The sequence below is a fragment of the Bos javanicus genome, chromosome 23 (genome assembly GCF_032452875.1).
Source record: "Bos javanicus breed banteng chromosome 23, ARS-OSU_banteng_1.0, whole genome shotgun sequence".
Taxonomy (NCBI): domain Eukaryota; kingdom Metazoa; phylum Chordata; class Mammalia; order Artiodactyla; family Bovidae; genus Bos; species Bos javanicus.
In genome coordinates, this window is record NC_083890.1 from 30,351,795 (window position 1) to 30,370,018 (window position 18,224).

At 43.4% G+C, this 18,224-nt stretch overlaps 4 non-coding genes across 4 annotated transcripts; 2 read left to right on the forward strand and 2 right to left on the reverse strand.

The window, feature by feature from the left end:
* Positions 1-1,472: 1,472 nt before the first annotated feature.
* On the reverse strand, positions 1,473-1,554 carry TRNAL-AAG (transfer RNA leucine (anticodon AAG)). The gene has a single exon. It is a non-coding gene; the product is annotated as a tRNA-Leu (tRNA).
* A 3,222-nt stretch (positions 1,555-4,776) lies between these two features.
* Positions 4,777-4,848, reverse strand: TRNAE-CUC (transfer RNA glutamic acid (anticodon CUC)). Its single transcript has one exon. It is a non-coding gene; the product is annotated as a tRNA-Glu (tRNA).
* Positions 4,849-5,592: 744 nt separating this feature from the next.
* On the forward strand, positions 5,593-5,665 carry TRNAF-GAA (transfer RNA phenylalanine (anticodon GAA)). The gene has a single exon. It is a non-coding gene; the product is annotated as a tRNA-Phe (tRNA).
* An 11,089-nt stretch (positions 5,666-16,754) lies between these two features.
* On the forward strand, positions 16,755-16,827 carry TRNAM-CAU (transfer RNA methionine (anticodon CAU)). Its single transcript has one exon. It is a non-coding gene; the product is annotated as a tRNA-Met (tRNA).
* Positions 16,828-18,224: the final 1,397 nt, after the last annotated feature.

Here is an 18,224-nt window from a genome sequence, read left to right on the forward strand (position 1 = left end):
GTTTTGTGTTATTGACTGCACAGTCATGTCTTTCAAACACTGATTAACTGAAGGAGGTGGCAAGCCTGACATCCCATTGTGAAAGTTGAGCAACCTCTGTATTGGGCCCAGATAGAGTAGACTTCATCCTCATGAGTCCATCTTCAACATGACTGTTGTCTCCCTAAAATAGTCCTATGATTGTGACACCTGGCTTTATTTGTTTTTATTGAAGTATAGTTTATTACAATATTTTGTTCACTTCAGGTGTACAACTGCCTTTAAGACTCCCAACTGACTCTCAGTCCTGCAGTAAAAACCCCCAAATTACTAGCTCAAACTCCAGGAATCTTTTGATACTTCTTTAATACTGAAAATGAACATTATGAAAAAACGCTTAAGAAGTTTAGGATATTTTACCTGTGGAAAAGTCAGCACATTTTAAAAGAATCCTAAAGTGGGGTGACAGAAAAGGCAATGGCAACCCACTCCAGAACTCTTGCCTGGAAAATCCCATGGACGGAGGAGCCTGGTAGGCTGCAGTCCATGGGGTCGCCAAGAGTCGGACTCGACTGAGCGACTTCAATTTCACTTTTCACTTTCATGTATTGGAGAAGGAAATGGCAACCGACTCCAGTGTTCTTGCCTGGAGAATCCCAGGGACGGGGGAGCCTGGTGGACTGCCGTCTATGGGATCGCATAGAGTCGGGCACGACTGAAGCGACTTAGCAGCAGCAGCAGCAAAGTGGGGTGAATGCTCAGTTACTCAGTTGTGTCTGACTCTTTTTTAGACCTCAGGGACTGTAGCCCACCAGACTCGTCTGTCCATGGGATTTGCCAAGCAAAAACTGTAGAGTGGGTTGTCATTTCTTCTTCCAGGGAAATTAGGATAGACTCGACTCTGCTATATAGTTGTAAATTTCGGAAAATGTTTGTATGCCCTCAGGTCAAGAAAAGATTTTTCAAACAAGGAGCCGAAAAAAGACGATTTTGATACTTTTCTCCATTCCCATCCTATAAGTATTTCCAAATTAGAGAAGGACACGAAGGAAGTGAGCTGAGAGAGGCTGGAGAAAGGATAGTGACTATTTTCAGTATAAATTATTCCCTCGGAGGCACTGACAGGATCTATATTGAATTGCAGGGCATTCCCAGGAATCTAACATCCAGTCATTTGTTTGTAATAAGGATTGTATGCATAAAAGCACTTTTTGTTTGTGTTATTGATTGTTGCATCCTCAGGGCCTAGAATGATGCCGAAAATACACTGGCCGCTCAAATAGACTGAACACCAATGTATAGACTAAGAGATTATTTGAGCGCATGTTTTCCGTTGAGCATTGTTTTGGGGTAGTTACCTATGGCCCTTGGGTAAACAGAAGTCAAAATGGGGGAAGATAAGGACTGACTTTGTAGAATATTAGAACTGCCCACTTCGGGCATGAAGAAAAGTCGTCTAACATCACGCAATCTCACAATAAAGAAAACAGCTCTGGCAGCGGTGGGATTCGAACCCACGCCCCCGAAGAGACTGGAGCCTTAATCCAGCGCCTTAGACCGCTCGGCCACGCTACCTCTTCCGGCGTGTGTTTCTTCTTCATTTTTACTAAGACTGATAGTCTTCCCTTTACGGTTCCGTCACGTTCCCGTTCTAGGACATTTATCTGGCGTTCTCCTCACCAATACTGCCATAGAATTCTGCCTGGCGTTCAACCACCACCCAGCCTGATCCCTGATACCCTATTTCCCCACAGTTGGGAGTAGCGGGGAAGGAAATCAGGGGATCCGAGCCGCCCGCCCGTTTGTAACCAACCCGGGAGGAAAGAGCTGCAGGTGGTCGTGTGGGTTGCAGGTCCGCGGTGGACGGTGATGTCCCCCGCAGCCGCGACACAGCTGAGAGTCCAGGAGTGGTTTTGGATGAGGGGAAGCTAGGGGGGGAAGACAACCCGACGAAAGGAGCACAGAGCCCAGTTCTCAGGACGAACGCGGTCTCTGCAGAAATGCCCCCAGGACCAAAGGCACTGGGCGGTTCATTTTGAAACGCCGAGGTTTGAATCAAAACTATAAAGAGAGGCGGGTTCCATCCCTGGGACGGAAAGATCCCCTGGAGAAGGGCATGGCAACCCACTCCAGTATTCATGACTGGAGAATCCCATGGACAGAGGAGTAGCCTGGCGGGCTACAGTCCATGGTGTCGCAGAGTCAGACATGACTGAAGTGACTTAGGCTGCATACATGCATTATCCTTAGCTGCAATAATTTATCAATTACCAGGTGTTATTTTCTAAGGAGATTACCTTAGGAAAATCTCTAAGAAAAAGGGTTCTCAACAGAGCAAAAGCAACATAGTCACCCCCTACTCTTCCTAAAGCTTCTTTCCCTAGTTTCTCTGTATATCCCAAGCTAGGAGCCTCTTTTCTCATCTGCTGTGTCATTTCGAGCCCTCTCCGTGGTTCTCCCTCTCGGTCCCTCACAACACCAGTAGACTCTCCTCCACTATCAGTATTATTAATATGTACTCCCATCAGTCCTGGATGGCAATATGGACATAATTTGATGGAAACTGACCACTTTGTGACAAGTTTAACCCTCAAACACAAAGAGCAGTGATATCCTCCTGCTAGGTACTAACTAGTTTAATACTTCATCAGCATCATCTTGATCCATCAAAGGCATCAATTTAGAGACCAGTTTTCTCTTTCTGGGGTTTGCATTCCTACATGGTAAACTAACAAGGGGAAAAAAGAAAATTGAAGAAATAAATTGAGATAAACTGACTATATCAAAGATTGGGCATCAGGAGCCCACTCATTCATTCAACAAGTATTGATCCTGGGCACCTGGGCGCTAAGCTGTACACTGAGTATTCAGTAGAAACATTTGACCAGTGCTATCCTCACCCTCAGAACTACCAGGGAAGGCAAACATTCATCAGGTAATTATAACTCAGGGTTGTAAATAAAGGAGGGCTGCATTCACATTTAGTTGGAAGAGCTAACTTAGCATAGATCTGGAAAGGCCTGGTTGGAAGAATTTATGAATGCACTGAGGAATGTATGTTGGAGTGAGACAGACCTGGTGAGAAGTGTAATAAGGAAAGTTTGGGTGGAGGGAGGCCAGGGTCAAGATTGAACCTGCAACCCATTTCCTCCAACAGGCCCTCTCCTGGAGGGAAGACAGAGATTCATGAAGAAGTGAGAAATGCAAGCAGAGAGAAAGAGGTGAGGGAGAAATGATCTCCACGCAGAAGAAGAAAATTCAGGTAGCTTTCAAAGAAGAGTCCTTTGTCTCTAATCCAATCAAGTTTATGTGGAAAAGTTTTAATATTTAGAAGAGCATTAAACACATTTAAGGCTTCTACTCAGACTCCTCTCTAAAAAACAGATATTAAAAAGAAATGAAGCAAAAGATTCTTGCTACATAGAAAGGAGACAAAATATCATTAAAAGAAGATGTTGTTCAAGAGGTGTTTGCCAAAAAAAAAAAAAAAGAGGTGTTTGCCATCAGGCCTATAGGTTGATTTCCTCTGAAACATTAAGCAAAAAAAAACACAAAACAGCTTCAGTATACAGAGAAATTCAACAAACTACTACTTTTATGCTTAGAGAAAAATAAAATTTCTTATATAAATTGATATTACATAGGTGTTAAAATGTATTAACATAAGAAGACTGTTGGCAAACTAACAAAGGAGTGTCCCAGCTCAAAGAGGTTTTGAAATTTGGGGATTTATATTTGGGGGTTGGGGGAGAGCAGGAAATGTGCAATTAGTTAGAAAGAGTACTACTGTTTCATTTAACATGATCATAAAAACACCATCTGTTTGTAGAGTAAGATCAGGGACACCATGATTTCTATTTGGAAATTTGTGAAGAGTTCAAATGCACACTGAACTTTTATAAGAAATGAGAAGGAAATAATAAGCAATACACCTGTGACTGTTATTTAGACAAACCAAGTAACAAAGCTTCGTGCCCCAGTACTGTCAGACAGAAGCTAGTTATCACAAAGGCATGAAACTGTCAAAAGTCAGGAGAATAACAGGATCCGCTTTTCCTCAAGTAGTTATCAGTAAATTTCTCAGGTGCGCATTCAGACATGCTCAATACTTTGCCTGTTTCTTAGTTTTTGACAGTTTTCCTTTAATGATCTAGCCTTCCCCTATTTTCTTTCTTAGCAAACCCCAGACAAATTGTAAATTCGTAGCTAAAGAGAGGTGGAGGCGCTGGGGAGATCAGGCAGTCCGGAGCTCGCCTAGGCCCAAGATTCAATTACCCTGCCAGTATTTCTGGCGATCTCCCTTCTCCCAAAGCAGTGAAACTAGAAAATCCACCAGAGAGAGTGCTTTTCAAAATTCCAGCTGCTCTCCCGGATTCAGAAACTCGCCCACAACCAGCGAATACAAACGTCCAGAAAATAGCTTCTCGATTTCTTTCATCTTCATTCGTAACTGTTTTTTCATTATGTTATGCTAATCTCAATCAACTCCTAAAGCTAATCAATTGCCTCCAAAATTTGCCTCTCACTGGATCATCCAATCGAATAGATTAAAATTTTGAGGCATTTAGGAATAGTGGACAGCTTTTTGATCAATGACAAGTAACTAACTCATTTACCCATTCTTTGTAAACCATTGAAATTTACATCATTTGTCATTTTGAGCTTAGAATATCAAAACCATTGCAGGGCTTCTAAACCGAAAATGTTTCATATGGAAATTAAAAGTTAGCTTGCATACACTTCTAAAGTTTCCCCTATGCGGGAACACTGGTAGTAAAATCAAAAACGAGCTATTTCTTCCCTGACCGGGAATCGAACCCGGGCCGCGGCGGTGAGAGCGCCGAATCCTAACCACTAGACCACCAGGGAAGGTGCTAGAAAGCTGTCAAGAAAAACCTACGAGGCTAACGCTTCTTAGGTACAAAGCGACACTGTGATAGGATCACTTTCGTTTTTACAAGGACCTCCTGTCCGCACCCGGAGAAGGCAATGGCACCCCACTCCAGTACTCTTGCCTGGAAAATCCCATAGAGAAGCCTGGTGGGCTGCAGTCCATGGGGTCGCGAAGAGTCGGATACGACTGAGCGACTTCACTTTCATTTTCCACTTTCATGCATTGGAGAAGGAAATGGCAATCCACTCCAGTGTTCTTGCCTGGAGAATCCCAGGGACGGGGGAGCCTGGTGGGCTGCCATCTATGGGGTCGCACAGAGTCGGACACGACTGAAGCGACTTAGCAGCAGCAGCAGCAGCCTGTCCGCGCCAACCAATAAAATATGGAAGAGAGGAAGATGTGGTAACGCCGAAGAAGAAGAAATCGGAGCATTGTAGCTTCACAGTCTCTTTCCCTGCTCCAGACCTGTGGAGTTACTCAGGAATAAATTGTACATTTAACGAAGTCATTACAGCAGTTCTTAAAACATTAATTTGTAATTGTCTTCTCTTTCTCCTTATAAACTGGTGAGCCATTAGAAGATGAAAGTCCTTTTAAAATTTATCTTTGACTTCCTCAGGCGCTTATCGTGATATTTATCAAACGAATTCTTAATAAGTAGTGACTAAAAGGACAGAGAATAAAGCCATTACACATTATTTTAAAGGCTTGTGGGCGGAGCCGAAATAGCTCAGTTGGGAGAGCGTTAGACTGAAGATCTAAAGGTCCCTGGTTCAATCCCGGGTTTCGGCAGGAAGGCGATTTATTTTAGTGTTTATTAAAATACTGAATGTACTAATGTAAACAAAATACACACAGAACCAAAAAAATAGGAGACTTTTTTTTCTCAAATTCATAAAGGAAGACACAAGAGGATTGTGCAATAAGACGATTCTTTCAGTCGGAGAAGCCTAGGGATGGACTTCTACATTTAACTAAATGGAAATAGTTCCAAATGTGCTAAAGGAAAACCACTTTCCCTTCTTTTTTGTAATATTTAGTGTGTATCTTCTTTCTTGGTTCGGATTCTGTTCCATTTATGCTATGATCCTCTTTCTTCAAACCTGCATCTTCTTCATTCCCATGGAATTAGTCCAGCAACCGTAAGCCAAAATCAAGGGGACTCCACTTTCTCCCGTTCATTTCTACTTAATGATGTCCCCTTTCCCCCTAATCTTATTCTCTGCCAGATTCTAATGCAAAGGATACTAGTCTCCCAGGTAGATATGAGAAAGAAAAGTTTAATATGAGGAATATCAATTACATTTTTTTCTCGACATCATTTTCCTTCAGTAAAAATTTATTGAATAAGTGGACTCCTATGTAATTCTGAAGAGAAAGAGAGAGGCAAGGCAGGAGAACTGAAGAAAGTTTCCTAGAAAATGAAGTCATCTGAGTTGAATTGAAGAGGTGGCTCCTGGCTGGAAGAGAGTACGTGGCAGGGTGCGTGGTAAACTGAGCCAGAGCCTTGAAAGAAAGAAGACTCATGATACTCCTGTGGTTTATTTTTTCCCTATCTCCTAATTTTCTGGTTCTTCACATATTCCAACCTCTTGCTACTCAGAGGAAAAGTTTTCCCTCATTTCCAAGGTTAATTAATACTCCAGCTGAGCTTTTGACAACCTTCTCCTGAATTCCATTCTACCCTTGTGTCTTTGATCTCTCTCCCTCTTACCTGCCTCTCTTCAGACTACAAAATGCCTAATCCTCATCTTTAGACAAGAAGAGAACACATGCTCTCCTGTCTTGCCCTCAGGTTTCTTCCCCAGAGGCTTTCCTTCCACTCAACACCAAACTTGTGTCAGGAACAGTATTTGTCTTGGCTTCCTTGCCTTAATTGCTCATCAGCTTACTTCTGCCTTCCAATCCTAAGAAAACATTACCATCAGCCACTCAAGTTTCTAATGCTTTGGCTTTTCCCCCAGCCCTAAACTTAATTTTGTGCAGAATGCAAACTATTGACAACTCTTCCTTCTTGACACAGTCTTCCTTGGACCTTTTCTTCTCTGTGCTTTCCGGCTGCTGTTTCCATCTTCTCTCTCCCCAGCTTCTAAGGACTCTTTTCAGAAATGGCTTCTTCTCAGTGTTCTGACCTCTGTCTTTTTAAAATTCATTTTTAACTTTTAGATGATTGTAAGTTCACATTCAGTTATAAGAAATAATGAAGAAAGATATCATGTATGCTTTACTGAGTTGCCCCCAATAGTGACACATTGCAAAATTATAATGCAGTATCAGGAGCAGGGTATTGATATTGATAAAGTCAAAGTACATCACCACTAGGGTCCTCAGGTTGCCCTTTTATAGATGCTGACCTCTTACTCCCCCCACCCCAACATCTGGCAACCACTAATCTGCTTTCCATTTCTACAACTTTGCGATTTCAAGAATGTTATATAAATAGAACCATATATACAATATAATCTATTGGGACTGGCTTTTTGCACTCACTGTAATTTTCTGGAGATTCATCCAAGTTGTTGAACCTTTCGTAGTTCGTCCTTCTTATTACTGAATAGTATTCTGTATATTATTCACCACAGTTTGAACATTCTCCATTGAAGGACATTTGGGTTGTTTCCAGGTTTCTACCAGTATGAATAAATATACTGTAAACACTTGCAGATAGTTTTTATGTAAACATCAGTCATCATTTCTCTGGGATATATGTTCAGGAGTGCAGCTGTTGGGTAGCATGGTACTTGCATATTTAGTTTTTAAAGAAACTGACAAAATGTTTCCCAAAGTGGTTGCACCTAACCCTAACCCTAAACCCTAACCCTAACCCTAACCCCTAATCCTGACCCTAACCCTAACCTATCAGCAACATATATAGCCTCATCAACCTTTGGCGTTGTTACTAGTTTTATTGTAGCTCTTCTGATAGGAATCTAGTAACATCTCATTGTGGTTGTAATTTGCATTTCCCTAGTGGCTAATGATGGAGAAGGCAATGGCACCCCACTCCAGTACTCTTGCCTGGAAAATCCCATGGACGGAGGAGCCTGGTAGGCTGTAGTCCATGGGGTCGCTAAGAGTCGGACACGACTGAGCGACTTTCCTTTCACTTTTCACTTTCATGCATTGGAGAAGGAAATGGCAACCCACTCCAGTGTTCTTGCCTGGAGAATCCCAGGGATGGGGGAGCCTGGTGGGCTTCCGTCTATGGGGTCTCACAGAGTCTGACACGACTGAAGCGACTTAGCAGCAGCAGCAGCAGTGGCTAAAGATGTTGAAAATATTTTCGTGTGTGTATTTGCCATCTATATATCTGCTTTGGTGAAATGTCTCTTCAGGTCTTCTGTCCAGTCGAGGAAGAACTTTTGCGTACAGGTTTTTGAGTGAGAAGTTCCTGAAAATAACTTAAAGTTCAGACCTGTTGCACATCTGTCTTGGATTATACACTTGTCAGGTAATGCAATATACTGAAGCAGTACTTACAAAATGCAATAGAGCCTTACTGTTTTGCGGAAGGCTGATTTGCAGAGTGCAGAAATCCCCGGGATAATAAGTCATTAAGAAGAGTTTCTTCCAGTTTGCCTGACTGCACCACCCTACCCCTGTGTGCAACATGTAAAGATAAAGCAAACAGGTAGTGTTAAAAAAAATAATAATAATAAAGTCAGGCCCAAAATGGAGTCATTTATGCTAAGCCTCATTGTCACCAAGCCCAGACTTAGCGTTTTTGCCCGCCTGGAAATGTAATGTAAAACCAGTCAATCAGGAATTACCTGATCAGTATTAGTTAGATAATCTAGCTCCTGCCATCCCCTAAAGGAAAGAAATTTAGCAATAACTAGGTTCATGCCTGGAGAATCCCAGGGATGGGGGAGCCTGGTGGGCTGCCGTCTATGGGGTCGCACAGAGTCGGACACGACTGAAGCGACTTAGCAGCAGCAGCAGCAATCATCTTTTTTCCCTAATATACCTTCCTTGTTCCTGCTCACTTCTACCAGAGCCTTCCATTTTATACAGCTCCTCGGAGCTCCTTCCTATCCGCTAGATTGGATGCTGCTCCACTGGCATCGATTTTTGTTCAAATAAAATCTTTTTTAAAATTTAAGATGCCTCAGTTTATCTTTTAACAGCAGTATGCGCCCTGAAGTCAGGTGGTTGACCGAGAATAATGCTGAGGAAAAAATGATTTATTTTTTTTTTTTTTAAGAGAGAATCCTGTAAAGGGAAGGTGAACAAAAGAGACCGGGTCTCGTCGGATGTCCGGGCAGAACTGCAGGCACTGCTCGCAGGCGCGGTCCCACCGCCGCCCAGCACGGGGAGTTTGACCTGCTCCGTGTCCGGCCTGGGCCGGGTCCCCCCCTCCTTAGACAACCTGGTACCCCCGGGCTCCCCCGGGAGCCCCATGTTGGTGCCGGGCCCAGTGCGGACGCCCGCTCTACACAGCGCCGGAGTCCCGAACCCCCGGGCACCCACGATCCGCCGGCCTCAGCCTCCCAAGAAGCTGGGATTACAGGCGCGCGCCACCGAGCCCGGCGCTGGGAGACGAGGCGCCGCGGGCCTGGAGGCCGCGGCCGGCTGCCCTGCAGTGATGCGGTGCGGGACCCACGCGGCGACTCCCTTGTTCCCAGCCCACTGCCCCCTCAAGATTGCTGGAAGGGGCTCAAGAGACGCAGAAAGCAAGGGCAGAGATGTGAATATGCTTCTTTTATTGTGTTGTCCTGGGAATCTTTGCATAAACGGCCGTAAATGTATCAGAGGATGAGCGTTGAGCGTTCTTCGCAAATTTCAATGCGCGTACAAAATCACAGGGGGGTCTCGCCAAAATGCAGGTTCTAATGATATGGATCTGGGGGTGAGCTCTGAGATTCTTCATGTCTAAGAAACTCCCAGGTGTGGCCAATCAGCGGCCCGTGCGGCAAATTCTACACTCTTATTTAACAGTGACAGCTTTATATTAGAACATTATGGAGAAAAATAAAAGATACCCACAGTTGTGCCTTCCCAAACGATCGTAGGCATCTACCCCACCACCCCCGACCCCGTACCCTTTTTAGTCCCCGCCCTCCTGCATGCATAACTTTTTGCCTGGTTGAAACCTTGACATATGTACAGTACCATGTTGGATGCATTTGTTTGCTGCTTTGTGCTAAGTAATAAATAAACGCAGTATGTGTGTTAGTTGCTTAGTCGTGTCCGACTCTGCGACCCCATGGACTGTAGCCGGCCAGGCTCCTCTGTCCATGAATTTCTCCAGGCAAGAATACTGGAGTGGGTTGCGATTTCCTGCCCCAGGGGATCTTCCTGACCCAGGGATCGAACCTAGACCTCCTGCATTGCAGGCAGATTCTTTACAGAGATAATAATAAATGTAGAGAAGTGTTCAATTACTGCTCTGTCAGCCAACATTTACTGAGACCCCTCTTTGTGCTGTCCATCTGGGGAATCAGAGAGTACAAAATGCACTCTTCTGAGGAGCTTATGGCCTGATTTTAAAAAAATGCAAACAAATAAATCAGTGAGAATTAAAAATTGTATTCTTCCATAGATGTAAGGGCAGGGTTTTGTGTAGAGGACATCATCAATCCAGGCACCTAACCTAAAGATGGGGAGGGTTTATTGGAGGAGATGATAGCTGAAATGTGTCTTAAAGATGAACTATGATTAGGCAGGTAAGGAAGGTGTGGTCAAGATTTATAATAAATATTATTGGGTCTTCCTCACAGGACACACAGTTTCTGAAACCCTAGGACTTTCCTAATTGATGAGAACCATAAAGGTGCCTTTTGTTATGTTAATGAGGGAATTTTGGAACAACTCACTTGGAGGGGTCAGATTGCAAGGAAACTAATCTTCTGATTGAAGGATTGAAACTCTCAGTCCCACCTTCAACTCCAGGGAGGGGAGAGTAGCTAGTTCAGTTCGGTTCAGTTGCTCAGTCATGTGACTCTGCGCATGGACTGCAGCATGCCAGGCTTCCCTGTCCATTGCCAGCTCCTGGAGCTTGCTCAAACTCACGTCCATTGAGTCAATTAAATTACTGATGGCCTATGATTTAATAATAGTGCCTATATAATGAAGCATCCATTAAAAAAAAATTTTTTTTTTTTTAAAGGACAGGGTTTGAAGAGTTTGGGGCTGGAAATGTGAGGACTTGGAAATGTGAGGACTGTGACCAGCTCAGAGAAGGGATGGAAGTTCCATGTTCCTTTACCCATACCTTGCCCTTTGCAACTCTCCCTTCTAATTATTCCAGAGCCTCTTATAATAAGCCAGTAAACTCATACAAGCTCAACATTCAGAAAACTAAGATCATGGCAAATGGTCCCATCACTTCTTGGCAGACAGATGCAGCGGAAACAGTGACAGACTTTATTTTGGAGGGCTCCAAAATCACTGCAGATGGTGACTGGAGCCATGAAATTAAAAGAAAGAAAAGTTAGACCAACCTAGACAGCATATTAAAAAGCAGAGACATTACTTTGCCAACAAAGGTCCATCTAGTCAAAGCTATGGTTTTTCCAGTAGTCATGGATGGATGTGAGAGTTGGACTATAAAGAAAGCTGAGCACTGAAGAATTGATGCTTTTGAACTGTGGTGTTGGAGAAGACTTGAGAGTCCCTTGGACTGCAAAGCGATCCAACTATAAAGGAAATCAGTCCTGAATATTCATTGGAAGGACTGATGCTGAAGCTGAAACTCCAATACTTTGGCCACCTGATGTGAAGAACTGACTCATTTGAAAAGACACTGATGCTGGGAAGATTGAAGGTGGGAAGAGAAGGAGACGACAGAAGATGAGATGGCTGGATGGCATCACCGACTTGATGGACATGAAAAGTGAAAGTGAAGTCGCTCAGTCATGTCCGACTCTTTGCAACCCCGTGGACTGTAGCCTACCAGGCTCCTCCGTCCATGGGATTCTCCAGGCAAGAATACTGGAGTGGGGTGCCTGGGAGTTGGTAACGGACAGGCAGGCCTGGGGTTCTGCAGTCCATGGGGTCGCAAAGAGTCGGACATGACTGAGCAACTAAACCGAACTGAAACTCATATATAAAATGTTTCTCTGAGTTCTTTTATCTAGCAAATTAATCAAACTCAGAGAGAGGAGTTTTTTAAAAATCTCATCTATAATCAGTTGATCATATGCACAGCTGACAACCTGGACTCGTGATTGGCATCTGAAGTGGAGGGCAGTCTTGTGGAACCCAGCCCCTAATTGGTAAAATCTGACATTATCTCTGGGTAGATAGTGTTAGAACTGAGTTGAAGTGTAGGATACCCAGCTGGTATAAAGAACTGCTTGGTGATGTGGTGGAAAATCACACATGTTGGAATTATGTCAGATCCATAGGGCATGGAAAGATTCTTTCCATGAAGCATCAACAGGTACAAAGCTGATGATGAAATGATGAAAGTTGCTCAGTTGTGTCCGACTCTTTGCGACCGCATGGACTATACAGGTCAGTGTTCTGGCCTGGAAAATTCCATGGACTGTATAGTCCATGGGCTCGCAAAGAGTCAGACAGGTACAAAGCTGAAAAGGTGTCAAAATCCCTAGTTCCAAGTTCAAGTAGACCTGAGCAGAGCATCAACAATGTACAGGCCAGAGAATAAGATTAAGATGATGTTGCAGATGAAAAAAGAATTAGCTTGTGTGGTAGTTAGTCTCCCAAAACAGACCCCAATGTTGCAGGTCTCTCAGTAATCACACCTTTGTGTAGCACATTTTCACAATTAATCTTGGCTGACCTAGTAGAATTTCATTGAAATGACGTTTTGCCCATTCCAGGCCCATCTGAGTCATAAGAACCCCAGCAGCTTCTGATGAGGTTTCTTGAAATGCTCAACCTGAGAAGCTCCCTTTCAGAACCCAGGCACATGGAAAGGCCACAGTCAGGCACTCTGGGCAACAGTCTCAGCGAAACTCCTAGCAGATCACAAACACCAAATGCCAACACCTGTCACATGAGCTGTCCATCTTGAACAAGTCAGTCCAATCAAGTCTTCAGAGGATCGAAGTTCCTGCTGACATCTCCTGGAGCAGAGTTGCCCAGATGAGCCCAGTCAACCAACAGAATCAAGAGAGATAATAAAGTGGTTTTCTACTGCTATCACAGCAAATGTAGTGGCTTGAAACAACACAAATTTATTATCTTAGAATTTTGCAGGTCAGAAGTGATACATTTGGGGACTTCACTGGTGGTCCAGTGGTTAAGACTCTAAGCTCCCAATGAAGGGAGACTGGATTCAACACCTGGATGGGGAACTAAGATCCCACATGCTATGTGTCCAATAATAAAAACAATTAAAAAAGAAGAAGAAGTGAGGGCAGGGTATTGGCAGCCTGCATTCCCTTCTGGAGGCTTAAGGGGAGAATCTGTTTCCTGCTTCACAGAGTTGTTTTTTGCAGTGGTAGGACTACAAAAGAAGTCTCTGTTGTCTGCTGGCTGTAAGCTAAAGGACACTCCCATCTTCTAAAGGCTGCTACCTTCCTTGGCTCTTCAAAGCCATGAATGATGTGTCAGAGTCCTCAAAATCATATCTCTTTACCTAGTCTTCTTTTCCCCCACCCCACTTCTAAGGACTCGTGATTAGGATCATCTTCCTGTCTCATGGTCCTTAATCACATCTGAAAAGTACCTCTTACCATGGAAGGTAACATTCACAGGTTCCAGGGATTAGAGAATGTTTTTAGAATGGCCGCTATTCTGCATACCACAAACCACTGTGTTTTGGAATTCTTTGTTACATATTAGTAGATAGTGAGGACACAGTGGGAGCCTTATCTTCAATGCCACACACTTGAACTTTACCTCAAAGTTCCTTCTCTATTTCCTCCTCTTCCCAGTCTCTAAATTATGGAGTTCTCTAAAGTCCCTACCTGACCCCTCATGTATTCCCGGCATTTATCTTCTCCCTTCATGAGCTCACCTGATCACCTGACTTTAAACGCCACCTACACCCTGATGATTCCCAAACTTTAATTTTCAACCCCGCCTCTCCATTAAACAGATCCATTTACATGACTGACATTTCCACTGAATGTTCAAAAGGTATCACAAACTTGGTATGTTCAAAGGTCTCTTGATTTCCTACCCATCCCCAAACCTGCTACCTCTCCAGTTCTCTTAATCTTGATACATAATCATAGCAGTAATTAAAATGTGTGAAATAAAACTTAGATTCCAAATAAGTTATATTGTACTTTTAGCAAATAAGAAAATTCTGTTTTTCTTGCTATTTGGCTGCCCCTTTCTGGTATTATTATTATTATTTCATTCTTAAGTAGTCATATTTCCCAGAAAATGGATCATTTTTTCAGTGTATGAGTTTTTGTCACGATCAACATAACATTAAACAATACTGGAGAAAGAGCATATACATTTCTGATTTACTATAGTACTTTTTCTTATTCCCATCCTTAAAGCATTTCCAAATTAGAGAAGTACATTCTTCTTATCCCATTCTTTGACAATAAAGATTTTACAGCAGGCCAAACCTCAACGTATTTTCTATGGCCAGCAACAATGACAGCCACGTTGGAGGCCCAAAAAGTTTATCTCATTACATTTGTATGGGGTTAAAAGTCTCAGTAAGTGCTTCTGCACATTTTGAAGAAAATAAAACTGACTATAAACTTCAATAAACTATGAAAACCTCAACATCATGAGTAAACAAGCCACAATCTTTTAAAGCAATGCTATATGCACACGGAGTGCAGGACATTTAGCAGATAAGACCTTTTCATATTCTTTGGTAAGGCTAAATAGAATTTGCCAAAATTCACATTTGCACCTCTGCAAATTGTGCAGATAGGAGAAGGAAATGGCAACCCAATCCAGCGTTCTTGCCTGGAGAATCCCAGGGACGGGGGAGCCTGGTGGGCTGCCGTCTATGGGGTCGCACAGAGTCGGACACGACTGAAGCGACTTAGCAGCAGCAGCAGCAGCAGCAGATGAACAAGGCCTAGTTTGTAGTTAAGCAAGATATCAACCATCATTTAAGTATGTAGCGGTTTTGTTAAATCTACATACAAATCAAGAATACGATTTTCGACACTATGTTTCAAGCGAAAGTCGTAGGAGCTAGGGAAACATTTTTTGGTTGCCGTATTTTGACACATCACTTGAAGTTGTTATATTGTAGACAGCAAGCTCATCAGACAGAATCAACTCCACGTTGCAAGAGACCAATACATGGTATCGAAATTTACCTTTTTGTTTGCCTCCCAATTGCAACCTCTGAATCAGGACTTTTCAAGTGCTATACCCAACTCTATTTTTGAATGAGCACTGGTGTCATTTGGAGACTAAGAAAATCTGATTGGAAAGTTCTCTCCCGTCTAAACCCAGTTTTGGGAGATTCGGTCTCCCCATGTACTTTCACACCTCCTTTTTCACCATGCCCAAATCCAAATCCTTTTCTACATACTGTGCAGTTGCTTCTGTAATTTACCTCCCTAATCCAGTTGTATGTGTTCTTCAATCCGTCATTTAGACTTTTTCAGTGATCTGGGTCATGCTGGAATTCCCACGGGAGTTCGTTTGTTCCCACTTTCATTATCTAGACTCTTAGAAAATATGGTCATAATATCCGCAATGTTAAACATAAAGCTAACACTATTTGAACAAAAAGCACAACAGTTAATCTACAGACACGGCCAAACTGTTGACGCCCACGACTACGGATAACTTATTTCGCACATTTAAGGCGCAGCACTCAGAGGGAGGCAACAATAGACCGCCCATTGTTGCGAACCAGAAATTACCATTGCCCTTATCAGCGGCCAGGGGGAAACAGCGACTGCAACTACAGAAGCTGAAAAAGATGTGCCGCATCCATCTACGTAAGTCAATGTTCCTTTCAGCCTTCCGGGGTGAGGAACCCCGGGGCTATAAAGTTGTAATAGGATTTTTTGTACTTTCCCCAACCGTCCGTAGCCCATCTCTGAATGGGCTACGAAATGGCCATTCTCTGAATGGCCCGAAAACACTGACTTTTCTCAACTAGAAAAGAGGTTTCCTGGAGGTGGGGCTTTCCCGAGACTTTTCCTGCAAACCAAGTGAAAGTGTTAGTCGTCGGTGGTGTCCATCTCTGTGCGACCCCATGGACTGTAGCCCGTCAGACTTCTCTGTCCCCAGGCAAGAATACTCGAGTGGGTTGCCATTTCCTTCTCCAAGACAGCAGGTAAACCAGGCTTTTCACCTATTCTTGTTTCTGTAACTACAACTCTTATACCAGCAGATTCCCACGAGTTTGCAGCAAGGACACCTTACTCTTTGAACCATCAAGTGCCACATAGTCCGGGAAACCCATTTGGACTTCCTCTGGACGGAGCGGTGGTCGAGGAAGATTGTAGTCCGTTGAAAAACTGATGGGACTGGGGGAGGTGTTTAAAAATGAGGACGAACCGCTTTCTGGGAAATTTGCCTGCGAAGGAGCAAACGATATAGAGCGACGGCTTGAGACCAAGGCGCCGAATCAAAGGAAATGTTTAAGACAGTAAACACTTAAAAGTGTTCAAAATACTAATGCAGAAGAATCGAGTATTGAAGGAAAGAGGGATCATGAGAAAGGAAGTGGGCAGTTTTCCTCTTCTCTAGAGACCACAGAGATGGACGCCGGTGTAGTTTTAGTGCAGGTTTCTGGGCAAGACGTTAAGGAAATTTTCCTTCGGTTGTGAGAAGTGGAGGTCATCAATGCAGAACGAGCGAGATCAATAGCGACAATCCTCATCTGACGCAGGTTGTAGAAGCTGTTGCACTTGTGCAGAACAGCTTTTCATTTCCAAATTTTAAAGCGAGGGAAATATACAGCAAGACCAAAATTTAAGCAAAGTAAAATCCAGTGTTAAAGATATTTAATGAGCAGGTGTCGCCATCTGCCTCCTTAGCGCAGTAGGCAGCGCGTCAGTCTCATAATCTGAAGGTCCTGAGTTCGAACCTCAGAGGGGGCAGCTAGCTTTTGCCCTCAGGCGTCAAAAAGTTATAGCCTCTCGTCAAAGTCTGCTTACTGGCCATTGAGTTGAAAGTGCCCTCGAAGAGGTTAAGATTAAACTTTATCTTCCTCCCAATTGGTAAGTACAAAAATGTGCAGACATGTGCCTCTTTATGTGTAGTGACTTGTTTTCTTCATTTCTTTCCAATGGACAACCTCTTATCCAAATTCCTCTGATTACTATTTCTTCTTGGAGCAGTATCCTATTGGTGCACTCTAATTTATTGAAAAAAATAATGTACAGATATATTAAAATCTGATATTCAGTTTTCTCAGTAAGCTTTTTGTTTCCTCTTCAAATATACATGCCGTCTCCTTGCCCTGGCCTCCCTATCTAATCTGGTTCTAACTGGTTTCCCACCTGTACTACAGTAAATTGTTGTTCTTTAGTAGATAAATCATGTCTGACTCTTTTGTGACCTCATGGCCTGTACCCTGCCAGGCTCTGTCCACGGAATTTCCCAGGCAAGAATACTGGACTGGGTTACCATTTCCTTATCCAGGAGATCTCCCTGACCCTGGCATCCAACCTGCCTCTCCTACAATGGCAGGTGGATTCATTACCACTGAGCCACCAGGGAAGCCCATGGTATAGTGGTCCACAAAAACATCCCCACCCAAAACCTCAGAAAAGGACCTTATTGGAATTAGAGTCTTTGCAGTTGTTTTGGGCTTGCCTGATGTAATCGGGCTTGCCAGGTGACGCTAGTGGTAGAGAACCCCCCTGTCAACACCAGAGACCTAAGAAATGAGGGTTGGATCCCTGGATCGGGAAGATTCCCTAGAGGAGAGCAGAGCAACCCACTCCAGTAATCTTGCCTGGAGAGAACATAGAGAAGCCTGGCGGGCTACAATCCATAGGGTCGCACAGAGTTGGACAGGACTGAAGCAACTTAGCACAGATGTATGCATATGTAATTAGTTAAACTAACACGAGGTCATACTGGATTGGGGGTGGGGGGAGTACCTTAAATTCAGTGGCTGGTGTCCTTATAAGAAAGTGTGTTTCATCCACTCTTGTATTTCCAATGCCTAGCACAGTATCTGACAAACAATAAAAGTGAAAGTCCCTCAGTCGTGTTCAACTCTTTGCAACCCCATGGACTGTATAGTCCATGGAATTCTCTAGGCCAGAACACTGGAGTGGGTAGCCTTTCCCTTCTGCAATAAAGACTTGTCAAATAAGCCAGTGAATTAAATAGCATATTAAATGTTGCTGTTTTTGTTTTGTGTGTGTGTTTGCCATATTCCCTGTAAGAAAGGTTTTTTCTATCAAAGGAGAAGTTATAAAAAATAAAGAAGTGATTCATTCTTAGAATAGTTGAACAGAAAGGTATATAGCCAGCTTGTGAATAA